This window comes from Triticum aestivum, chromosome 1A (genome assembly GCF_018294505.1).
Source record: "Triticum aestivum cultivar Chinese Spring chromosome 1A, IWGSC CS RefSeq v2.1, whole genome shotgun sequence".
NCBI classification, from domain to species: domain Eukaryota; kingdom Viridiplantae; phylum Streptophyta; class Magnoliopsida; order Poales; family Poaceae; genus Triticum; species Triticum aestivum.
Window position 1 is genome coordinate 525418163 of NC_057794.1, and position 12619 is coordinate 525430781.

Sequence of the window (12619 nt, forward strand, 5' to 3'; positions counted from 1 at the left end):
CCTGACAGAGGTTTTATGTCCGTGTCGAAAATGCAAAGGAATAGTTTGGCTTGACCCCCATGTAGATGGTCGTGTCAAAGCGCACCTGCTCATGACTGGTTTCATGGATGGCTATACTCTGTGGATAACTGAAGATGAGGATGACGATGTTGAGGATGCTGACGGGGCAGGCAATGATGGCACGGGGCAAGACAAAGAGATGATCGATAATGGCGGTGGGGAAGAGGCCGGACATGGCAGCAGAGAAGGGGCCGGACATGGTGGCGGAGAGAACGACATGGACTCCACGCAGCAGAGTTCGTCGGTACTAAGTTTAATGGTGCGGGAGCCTCATGTTCAAGCATTGCTTCGCAAGGAGACGAGTACCAAGAGAGCTTCTTCTAGAGAGGAGGCTAAGCTGGAGCAACTGGTGGTAGACTCGAACACTCCATTGTATGATGGTTGCAATCCTGAGGTGACCCGCTTGAGTTTCACGCTCCAAGTGCTGAAGACGAAGGCTAAAACAAATGGACCGACACTAGCCTCGATGAGCATCTCAAGTACCTAAAGGATGTTCTTCCCGAGGGTAATCTATGTCCTAGTAGCGTTGATGAGGCCAAGAAGATCGTGTGCCCTCTTGATCTGCCACACGTTAGATACCATGCATGCATCAACGATTGCATAATTTATCGGAAGGAGCACGCGGAAAAAACAAGTTGTCCGGTGTGCAATGCTTCTCGATACAAGAAGGCTAGGAAGAAATGTCCCCGGGAAGTGGTATGGTACTTACCAATCACTCCCCATCTCCAGAGGTATTTTGTAGATCCCAAGGAAGCAAAGCTAATGTGCTGGCACGCGGAGAGGAAGAAGCCCGACGATGGAGATGATCCGAAGCTGAGACACGTCAAGGATGGAAGCCAGTGGAGAGTGTTGAACAACTTCTATCGGTATTTTGAATGTGATGCAAGGAACATGTGCTCGGCGCGTGTACCGATGGCATGAATCCGTTTGGCAACCAGAGCACCAACCATAGCACATGGCCTGTGTTTGTATGGATGTACAACCTCCCCCCTGGTTGTGCATGAAATCAAAGTACATTCACATGAGCATGCTTATTCAAGGGCCGAAACAACTAGGAAATAATATTAATTTGTATCTAGGGCTACTTCAGGAGGAGTTAGACACATTATGGAACACCGGCCAAGACATGGGACGCCAGCAAAGGCGAGTATTTCAACATGAGAGCCGCGCTGATGACGACAGTGCACGACTATCTTGGTTTAGGGTTTAGGCCAATGATGTACTATATATGTTCCTATTATGCTGAGGAAAAGAAAAAAGGGAAACTGGTTATAGCAGTAGCGCTTTAGTGAAAAAGAGCTACAGCTAGTCAAGGTAGCAGTAGCGGTTTCTGCAGAAAATCGCTATAGCTGCTCGTAATAGTAGTAGCGCGTTTCGTGTAAACGCGCTACTGCTACGTCCACTTAACCCAAAATTCAACCTCTCCCTGCTTCATCCCTCCTCTTTTCCCCCAAATCCCCACTCTCTCTTCCCCGGCCCCGTCGCACCGCCGTGCCCGCCCCCGACCTCGGCGCGCTCGCCCCCGACCCCGGCGCGCTAGCCCCCGACCCCGCCGCCCCCGACCCCGCCGCACCCGACCCCGGTGCGCTCGCCCCCGACCCCGCCGCCCCCGACCCAGGCGCGCTCGCCCCCGGCGCCGGCGCTCGCCCCCGACCCTTCGGCCCTCACCTTCCTCCTCTGCTTCCTCCCCTCCCAACCTCGGTCGTCGTCGGGCCTGCCTCCTCGCCCTGCACCCTCTGTAAACCACCCCCCCTCTCTCTCTGCTAGCTAGGGTTAATTTACTTAGGTTTTAGTTATGTTAATTAGGTTATCTATTTAGTTATGAATTTAGATAGGTTTCAAAATTTGCTGAATTTATATGCAAATTTGAACTGGACATGTGATATGTGGATATGTCATGTTTTGGACATGTCATGTTTTGGTAAATGATCCGAGTTACCTATGTTACGCCAGAATGTTGATTCATTTCCGTTCCGGTGAATTTCAGGCGCTCGATATGTCCATTTTTTAGCAAAGGTCATGCCGAAATTTCCCGTGAATAAAGGCATGATTTGTGCTACATAGTTGGCATATCAAGTGCTGGCACATAGATTTCTTTTTTATCTCATTTCTCATTTATTCATACTTTTAGAAATAAATGAGGACACTTAATCATAGGAAACATGTCGAACAACGAAGAAACTGGGCCTTCTGACCAAGATGCAGACGAGATGGATTATGAGGGTGAACAAGACTACCTCGACTTCAGGGTTAGCTTGTCCAGTGTGAAATCGGGGCACGAGGATTTGCCTCCTCCAGTACAGCATGTGGGAGAGGACGACGAGACCCCGCCGCGGATTGGAAGCTGCAAGGGTTGGGTGCTGCTATGACCGAAGAATCTTATTCATCTGGAGCCGGCCGAGAGCACACCAATAACCACACATCAACATGCATGTGCGGAGACCACCACCCTGCCTACGCAATTACCAGCTCCTATAGTGCCGGGTGAGAGCGGCGGACGACATGATGAAGGGGGTGCAATAGTGCTGGCTGATGTATTTTGTCCTGTAGAACAGAGAATGGATGATAAGATGGAGGTCGACCCTATGGATTTCCTCAATACAAATGCGTATGACTATGACATAGAATTGATGAGTCAACCATATGATGAATCGGGCTATCATCTTGCTAATGAGGATATGGATGATATGCCCGGGCAGGAAGGTCATAGCAGGGATTGCAAAAAGTCTCTCTTCATGAAATCCTCACAGGACACGCCTGAAGATGCCGCCTCAACACAGGCTCAACTATCCCAGTGCGAGGGTCTTACAGTACTTAGCCCGGGAACATTGGGGCAGGGGTTAAGGAAGGGTCTAGAAGGTGTGCCCAAGAAAAAGGAGAGGAAGAGATCAGGGAGGATAGCTGCCTCCAAACAAGCCAGAGCACATAGCAGCCAAACGATGCATTCTGAAGAGCGTGTACCCGTGAAAGGTGCGGCCATGTTCCATCTCACGGGCAAGCCGATGCTACCGCCGAAACCGCTGGAGGCAGTATCAGGGGATCTCAGGAGACTGCACGACCATGTGCTATCGACTGAGAAAAGCCTACTAGCCTCAAAGGATCCAGGATATCCGACATACGCAGCTCGTGTGCCTGAGGGGAAGTGCTACGTCGAGACACGGCCCGCGGAGGTGTTCTTCCTGCGGTTTGACCATATCTTTGAGATCTTTCTGACAAGGCGGCTCGATTTTACAATCGTCCGCCTTTTTGCACTACATATGAGCTCTGTCATGAACAGTGAAAAAGTCTCGCAAATCTGTGTGGCAGATCCGTACTACATGCACGAGTCTTTCTTGAGTCTCGGTGACTTTGAATGTGAAACTGCTAGGGACTACCTCCAAAACTTCATGGTACAGAATAAGGACCGGGAAATTGTCCTCGTGCCTTGTCATCCAAAGTAAGTCAGTTTCGAACAACCCTTTCATACATTTCAATCATTCATTCTCTCTCTATGGGGAATAATTTGAGGTGTCTTTTCCCCGCAGCAACGGGCGCGCCGTCCTTATCGTTCTTTATCCGCAAGTCTCCCACGCCGTGTATTTTGACCCTTCCAGAGACTACGATAAAAAAGACTAGACCCACATAATGAATATTCTAGATGATGCTCTCCAAGGCTTCAGCTTTAGAGGTGGCCACATGCAGATCAGGAAACAAAGGAACAAGAAGATGGGTTTCCCGCATAAAACTAACTTCTCCTGCATCCAAGTCCCAAAACCAAGCAAGAAGGATGGATTGTACATCCTCCATCTCATGATTCAGTTCAACACGGATCACCAAAAGCTTCGCATGAGAAGCAGAAATGATGATCATATCCACAAGTGGCTAGAATCTCATGGAGAAGCGGATTATAAACTTAGAGATGACTTCTTTCGCATCCAAAGCGACATTGCGATGATCATCATGAAAGAAGTCGTCGATGAGAAGGGGATGTTCCACCACGGCCCTATATCGCGAGCTGACATCCGAACTCGCATAGGCATGCAACATCTAGACCTCACGCCGTTCAAGAAGCTAGGGTCCATCCTCGATGATATGGAAGGATGGAACTTCTAGTGATTTATGATGCCGATGATGATGATATGTGTCGGTTGAACTTGTATACTATTTGTAGCGATGCAACTTTGTGATGTCCATGATCCCTGCCGAACTTGCGTAACTCTACTATGTTAGTTTTGTGTACGATGACCTGCGTACCTCTAGTTAATTAATTTGCATACTGTATGTTGCATCTAGTTGCTAACGCTTTCTTTTTCGGTGTTCTGTACTATATTTTGTTGCATATATATGATTGTACATCCTCTTCATGAACATGCATCTCTAACAGGTACCTAGTTTCTTGATGGCGAGATGGAACTACTATGTCGTGTACAAAGGGATGGTTCTGGGGGTGTACAACGAGTGGCATGAGTGTCAGGCGCAAGTGAATGGGTTCTCGGATGCCAGCCATAAAGGCTTCAAAAGCAGACAAGAAGGAGAAGCTAGTTACTTGAGGTTCACGCTAGCGCGAGAGAGGACTCGTAACCGCCATCTCATGTACTGCATAGTTCCACTCTCACTCATAGTGATAGCTCTTCTTGCGTATACCTTTGTTTAGATGGATGACGTTGTAGTTGCAAGTATTCGAGACTTGCATGTATCGCTATTTTCAAGATGATGACAAGATACCACTTTGTGTTGGATGATGATTATGACGAGACTATTTGTATGTATATGCTATGATTACATTTGTGGTCTCGCAGGCATTTGTATGTGTATCATGATGACATTTGTATGTGCTAAAGATTCTTCTCTAAAGCCTGTTCAAATACAAAACAAATATGCCGAAAAAACAAAAAACTACTAAAATTAGCAGTAGCCACTACTAGGAAAAGGGCTATAGATAGGATTGATACTAATGGCGCACCATGGAAGAAGTGCGCCACTACTATATACTAATGGCGCACCGGTTGGTGATGCGCCATTAGTGTGGAAGACACTAATGGCGCACCAGAAACAGGGTGCGCCACTAGTATTATTTTTTTTTCCATTTTTCCATACAAACTAATGGCGCATCAGGTCGAAGTGCGCCATTACTAGTTCTAACTAGTAATGGCGCACCAGGCAGACGGTGCACCATTACTGTAAAAAAAATTATTCTTTTTTTGCAAAACTACTAATGGCGCACCGTTTCATAGTGTGCCATTACTAGTTTAAACTAGTAATGGCGCACTATTACCCGGTGCGCCATTAGTATATATATATATATTTTATTTTTTTGCAAAACTACTAATGGCGCACCACCTGCAGGTGCGCCATTAGTAACCAGGGTTACTAATGGCGCATTTGCTGGTGGTGTGCCATTAGTAACCAGGGTTACTAATGGTGCATTTGCTGGTGGTGTGCCATTAGTAACCTGGGACCCCAACAAGATATTGTGGACAGCCCCACACCTACCCACTCACTTTCCCCACTTCATTCCCTCCACCTCCTTCTCCAAGCTTTCGGCTGCCTCCTCCTCCTCACCTCATTTCCACCATAGATTCATCAAAATTAAGTGGTGAAATTACCTTTTTTTGATAGGTAAGTAAGGGGAAAGCTATCTTCATGATGTAGATCTACTTTTTTTTCTCCCTAGCTCGCTCCAACAACGTGCACATGCACTTTTTGTGGCCTAGCTAGATCTATGTATGTTTGTGGTGTTGCATGTGTTTGTGGTGTTGCATATATGTTTGTGTTTGAAGGTACCGGTATTTGAAATGCGATAGTTGCCAATATTTTGCCGGAATGTTTTGATTCATTTCTGTTTCGGTGAGAATTTTGGCACTATGCATTCTTTTTGGTCCTATTTTTAGGGAAGGTCATGCCAAATTTTTTCTTGGTTCTAAAATATCGTTTTTCTCTACCCCGCAGGCGACCATGGTCCGCACGATGACTGAAGGCACTGTGAATAGGTTTTTGAGCTCCGCGAAGTCCGAGATGCTTCAAAAGAACGAGACGGAGATAAGATGTCCGTGTTGAAGATGCAAGCTGAAGAGCCTTATTGCGGACCCGGATTCTGGGAAGGTGCGGGACCACCTGCTCTTGTGTGGTTTCATGGATGGCTATCGGTGACAAGGTGATGAAGATGACTATGAACTCGTCCATGGGGGCCGGGCAAGAAATGAGGAAGGGCAACAAGACAAGTACCACCGCGGCGAGGGCTGGCGAGAAGACGAAGAATCTCCAGGACATGATCACGACGGTGATGCTGTACACAGTCATCATGTAGATGTCATACATGATGATTAGGAAGATCAAGACGAAGGGCGTGATCATGAAGATGAAGATGCCGGAGCAGACGATGAAGGAGGCTGGGTGCAGGACCCTCATATTCAAGAGCTGCTTCTCAAGGAGACGGATAACGCAAGAGCTGCCGCCCGAGAGAAAGCCAAGCTGGATCAACTGGAGATAGACGTGGTTACTCCATTGTATGAAGGATGCAGGCCCGAGGATACCTGCCTGAAAGTAACGCTCATGGCTCTGGAGATGAAGGTAAAACACAAAATGACCGACGCATGCTTCAACGAGAACATGTCATTCTGGCACGAACGTCTTCCCAAGGGGAACAAGTGCCCGACCAGTTTCGAGGAGGCAAAGAAAATCGTTTGTCCTCTGGATTTACCGCACGTGAAATGCCATGTGTGCATGAACAATTGTATCATTTATCGGGACAAGCACGCGGAGTCTACCATATGTCCGGTGTGCGGCGTCACTCGATATAAGAAGAGGAAGAAAGCTCCTAGAAAATCGGTGTGGTACTTTCCGATCACTCCTCGTCTGCAGCGGTATTTCGCGGACCCTAAGGTAGCAAAGCTCCTGCGTTGGCACGCGGATAGGGAGGAGAAGAAGCGGGAAGATGACGGAAATGATCCGGAGATAAATAAGAAAGACAAGATGCTGAATCACCCTAAGGATGCGAGCCAGTGGCAAGCGTTGAACTTCGAATACCCAGAATTTGGGAAGGATCCAAGGAACATCATGCTGGGCATGAGCACCGATGGAGTCAATCCGCTTGGCAGCCAGAGAAGCACACATAGCACCTGGCCTGTGTTTGTGTGGATGTACAACCTTCCCCCCTGGTTGTGCATGAAGAGGAAGTACATTCACATGAGTATGCTAATTGAAGGGCCGAAACAACAAGGGAACGACATCAATCTATATCTGGGGCTGCTGAAGGAGGAGCTAGACATGCTGTGGAAAACGCCAGCCAATACGTGGGACGCCACAGAGAAAGAATATTCCCCTATGAGAGCAGCACTGCTCACGACGGTGCACGACTATCTCGGTTACGGATATCTCGCGGGGCAGGTAGTCCACGGATTTTCTGGATGCGTAAGGTCCATGGATGACACAATGTATCGCCAGCTAGGTAGAGATCCCGGGTCTTCGAAAACCGTGTTCATGGGACATCGAAGGTGGCTTCGCGATGATGACCCATGGAGGAAACGCAAGGATCTGTTCGATGGTGAAACCGAACCCCGAAAATGCCCGTGTACGAGGAGCGGCGAGGAAATAGACGAGCTGTTGAAAAATTGGAAAGACTGCCCACTGCCGGGAAAGAAGCAAAAGGCGCCAGAGCCGGGAAGGAAGCGAAAGGCGCCAGAGCCGCTGCTGAAGGTATGGAAAATGAGGTCTGTTTTCTAGGACTTGCCGTACTGGAAGATCCACCGTGTGCCTCACAGCCTTGATGTCATGCATATCACGAAGAACGTGTGCGAGAGTCTGCTTGGTACCCTGCTCAACATGCTAGAGAGGACCGAAGATGGGCCGAAAGCAAGGGCAGAATTGAAATCAATGGGCATCAGGCAGGAGCTTCACGCTAATGATGATGATGATAATGATGATGATGATGATGATGAGGCGAAGCAGGACACAGAAAGTCGTTGCAAAGGCAAAAAGGCCAAGAAGACTGGAAATGACTACCCTCCCGTGTGCTTCACTCTAAGTCAGGAGGAGATCGAGCAGTTTTTCACCTGCCTCCTAGGAGTAAAACTTCCTTACGGTTACGCGAGGAAGATAAGCAGATACCTAGACCCAGCGAAGCAGAAGTTCAGCGGGATGAAGTCTCACGACTGTCATGTGCTGATGACGCAGATACTTCCAGTTGCAATCCCTGGGATCATGGATGCGCACGTCCGTGAAACACTATTTGGCCTATGCAACTTTTTGGATGTCATCTCTCGGAAGTCGATTGGCGTGAGGCAACTCAGAAGGCTACAGGAAGAGATCGTGGTGATACTATGCGAGCTTGAGATGTACTTCCCGCCCGCATTCTTCGATGTTATGGTGCATCTGCTGGTCCATATCGTGGAGGATATCATCCAACTCGGGCCAACGTTCCTGCACAACATGATGCCGTTCGAAAGGATGAATGGTGTCATAAAAGGATACGTTCGCAACATGTCACGTCGAGAGGGAAGTATAGCCAGGGGCTTTCTGACCGAAGAGTGCATCTCCTACTGCACGAATTATCTAGGCATCGAGAACCCCGTTGGTCTGCCCGTCAACAGGCACCTCAGCAAGCTTGCTGGATGGGGTCACCGTGAGGGTCACCACGAAATGCATGTCGACTTCGAGGGTCGACTCGCCGACTTTGAAAGAGCAAACCTAGTCGCGCTACAACACATAGACGTGGTCGATCCTTGGGTGGTAGAGCACAAAACCTTTATTGAGAAGACGTATAATGAGAGAGGCCAACAGAGGACGGATGGAGATATACTCAAAGAGCACAACTCATGTTTCATGCGTTGGTTCAAGCAGAAGCTTCTGTCATACCCTTTACATGAGGATTCTTCTGCGGAAGAACAACTCATATTCGCCTTGTCACAGGGCGCCGAGCACAACCTGATGACCTATGAGGCGTACGATATCAACGGCTACAAATTCTACACCGAGGACAAGGACATGAAGAGCGATGGTTATCAGAACTCCGGGGTAACGATGGAATCCCACACCGGTAATGACAAGGACAGATACTACGAAGGATCGAGGAGATCTGGGAGCTGAGCTACGCTGGAGAGAAGGTCCCGATGTTCCGTGTCAGATGGGCCAAGAGCGTCCTAAAAGAAGACCGGTATTTCACCACCATGGTTATACCCGAAGCCAAATCCAAGACCGCGGGCGCAAACGTCACCGCGAAAAATGAGCCATGGGTACTGGCTTCCCATGTGGACCAATGCTTCTTCATTACCGACCCGTCAAAGCCCAGTCGTGTTGTCGTGAGGAGAGGCAAAAGGAAGATCATCGGAATGGATGGAGTAGCCAATGAGCAAGACTTCGACAAGTACGGCGACCCGAAGATCGAACATGATGACGAAGATGAAGTAGCAGCACACACCACGTCACTACAAGGATACCCTTTGTAAAGCAACACATATTGTACAACGTTTTGAGTGTATGTTGCAAAATTCACAAGAGAGACGCATATAAGCATTGTAGAATATGCGTTGTAGACTTGCTCGTGACCCATCTTTGTACATACTCCCAGCCCAACACACTAACCCAGCCTTTTGTCTAGCCCGGCCCAAGTTGGCTTTCAGGATTAGTCTAGGTCTTTCCTCCTTGTCCCCAACCTCCGCTATTCCTCTCCAGTCCTCTCCTCCCACAACGGCCGCCGGCCCTCATCATGCATTGCGACTCCTTTGCGCGGCAGCGACCTACATGCCGGTGCGCCGCCCCTCACCACTCCCCTGCGACCCTCCATCCCGGCGTGCAAACCCTCATCACCACTCCCCTGCGGCCCTGGATCCCGGCGCGCCGCCCCTCAACACCGCTCCCCTGCAGCCAACGGTGAATCCAAGGTAAGGCCATGAACGGGCTCAAACCTTCCCACCAAGTCTGCACGTTCTTTGCCTTGGCTGTATCCATGTGCTAGTATGTAATTCAAATGAAATATCTTGTCCTTGTCTACTTCTCTTGCCCCGTTTCCTCTCTATTTGTGTTACCTCTAGATTGGATCGACACTTGCTTTTCAATGATGGTTATTTTTATCTCTGATGTCCTGAAACGAGTCCTCTTGATTTTTGAGACTTAGAAGTTAGTAACTTAGAATTAGGCGTCCTGGGACTGTTGGTTCATAAGCTCATTGGTCAAGAAATTTTGTGGTGACTATTTTCTTGATTCGCTTGCATTACGTCAAAGTCTTAATGATAATTACACTTTGCAGCTTCTAGCAAAAATATCGGAAGATCCTTGCTATATTCCAGTGACGTTCTATCCTATTAAGCAACAGTCTTCAAGGTGGTGATTCAGTTCAACACTGCTGACCTCCATGTCCGGCGCCCCATGCTCCAACCTTGGACTTGTTCCCAGGGACATGAATGGTAGCTTTCCAGTCAGTACTACAAATTCCTCTGGCCGAAGAATTGGTGTTAGCTCTTTGGTGACTGATGGCAATTCATCGCTTTCTGGAGGTGCCCAGTTTCAGCAAAGTACGCGCACGAATGCTGATTCATTCATGTGCCTTCCTGCCTTTCTGATGTCGTTTTCGTCCAATAACATTTCCAGCAGGGGTAATAATCGAGCCTCTCTATATTATGCAAATTGATATGCTTTAAACAACAATAAAGTGCACCAATTAATTTAACACAACATATAAGCGATTGTAATTCAAGTTCAATATCACGAACTATATATACATGGCTTTTACAATTGTACATCTTAACTTAGTCTACATGGCTTGTAGTACGCATACTGCAGGTGGGGTATGACGGTATGTATATGGTTTCTTATGTAATACCATGTTGGCTTTGAAACTGAGCAGAATTATTTATTTTCCTTTTTAATGGTTACTTATTGATTTATATTTACAGATTGTTGTCTTTTCCCTTCTGAAATAAAAGCTGATCTTCAAGTTCTGATAGTCAGATATGATTATTATGTATGACTATATCATCAACAAGGTGTTTTTAGTACCAAATGATGAATATTTCAACCACTATTTGGCGGTATGTTAGATGCTTTCCCTTAGTTCCCAAAAATAATATAGGTACTTCTGTTACAGTTGGGAGCTATTGTATTGTTATCCCAGTATAGTGGCCAATACAAATTATATGCTATATTCGTATGCACTCTCAGACCAAATAAAGCATAATTGTATTATCTTTTTTACTGCCTTTGTGGTAACATGGTATCTCCATGTATCCTGTTTAAAAAATCATGGGAAATATTTTTGTATTAGAAGTTTACCTTTTTCAACTAACAAGGATATTGGTATTGTGGTTATCATTAGTTCAGGACACGGTGCTTCTATAGATGTATTTTTTCGGGTACTATTTCGCACTAAAAGTCAGGAACAAGTTCTATTCTGCCTATTATATGTATGAAATATGGATGGAACATACGTTTTTATTTTGCAAATTCCATACGAAAAGGGAAAGAACAAACTAAATACAAGGATTGACCTGTGATGTACTACTATTTTTCAGTACTATGAGCCTGTACTCATGAAATGCACTGCAAGGAAATACGCACCTACAAGTTGTCCCTATAAGATTAAGGTACTCTTTTAGCCATTCCACTATAAATTAGTTACTATTTTAGCAATTTCAATATAAATTAGTTTGGTTTGCCCAATAAGATTTTCCTATAACAGTATACACACTATTGATTTGCAATCCTCCTTTTCTGGGTCCAGAGTTGTTTGTCGCCCACAAAATACTTGCTCATCATTATCTATGCCATTTGTAAAATGGATGTCACTATGTATCACAAAAAACACTTGTTGTTCTATTGTATTTACAACACACAAATTATCATGGTTTGTTTTTAGTTTCAAAGAACTATTTACTTGAGCTAATTAGCATGTGTACCAGTGCAGGTATGTGGCATGCAAGCAGAGGAGAGGATGAACTTGACATTTACTAATACTACTTCATATTTGATCTCACAAGGTGAGTTTCTTCACAGCGATTTACTAGAGGAAGTACATAGTATTCAGCTAGTGTAGATGAGTTTCTGGAGTTAACAGTTCATTTTGTTTTTTGTTTGTAGATTCAAAAGATAAATGGAGGATTATATGGGTGTGTGGCAAGTATACTGCAATGACGATAATGATGTTCCTGTTCGTGATGATGATGATGATGCTGGATGCTTTCAGTTTTAGTTAAGTTGTAGGGATGATGTTCCTCGGTTAAGTTTTATTTAAGTTGTAGGGATGTGATGGATGCTTTTAGTTTAAGTTTGCTATCAAGAAAATATTTAGATTATACATCACATTAGATGATGTTCCTGCTGTAATAATCACTATTGTAATCCAACAATTTTATTAAGTATATGATTTCTTCTTCCCATGAATAATATTTTCATGGTTTCTCTTCATGGAGCATTAATTTAGATGCTGACATTATATATAAAAAAATAATATTATTCACATCCTATGTGTCAACAATTAACCGTTGCAAATTCTTTGTTGCCAAGCAATGGGATTTTGATTCTTGTACATTAAGCACCAACGTATAAAAGTGTTGCACAAGTCTATTTTATCTGTTGTACTCTTGCAACG

At 46.0% G+C, this 12619-nt stretch overlaps 1 long non-coding RNA gene across 3 annotated transcripts; it reads left to right on the top strand.

Annotated features, from left to right (window-relative positions):
* Positions 1 to 9673: 9673 nt before the first annotated feature.
* LOC123174546 (uncharacterized) lies at positions 9674 to 12401 on the top strand. 3 transcript variants are annotated; one of them, XR_006487277.1, is made up of 5 exons: positions 9674 to 9917; positions 10283 to 11063; positions 11544 to 11615; positions 11931 to 12008; positions 12109 to 12401. It is a non-coding gene; the product is annotated as an uncharacterized lncRNA (long non-coding RNA). The 3 variants fall into 3 exon arrangements; XR_006487230.1 differs by having other exon boundaries at positions 10283 to 10628; positions 10929 to 11615; XR_006487180.1 differs by having other exon boundaries at positions 10283 to 11615.
* Positions 12402 to 12619: the final 218 nt, after the last annotated feature.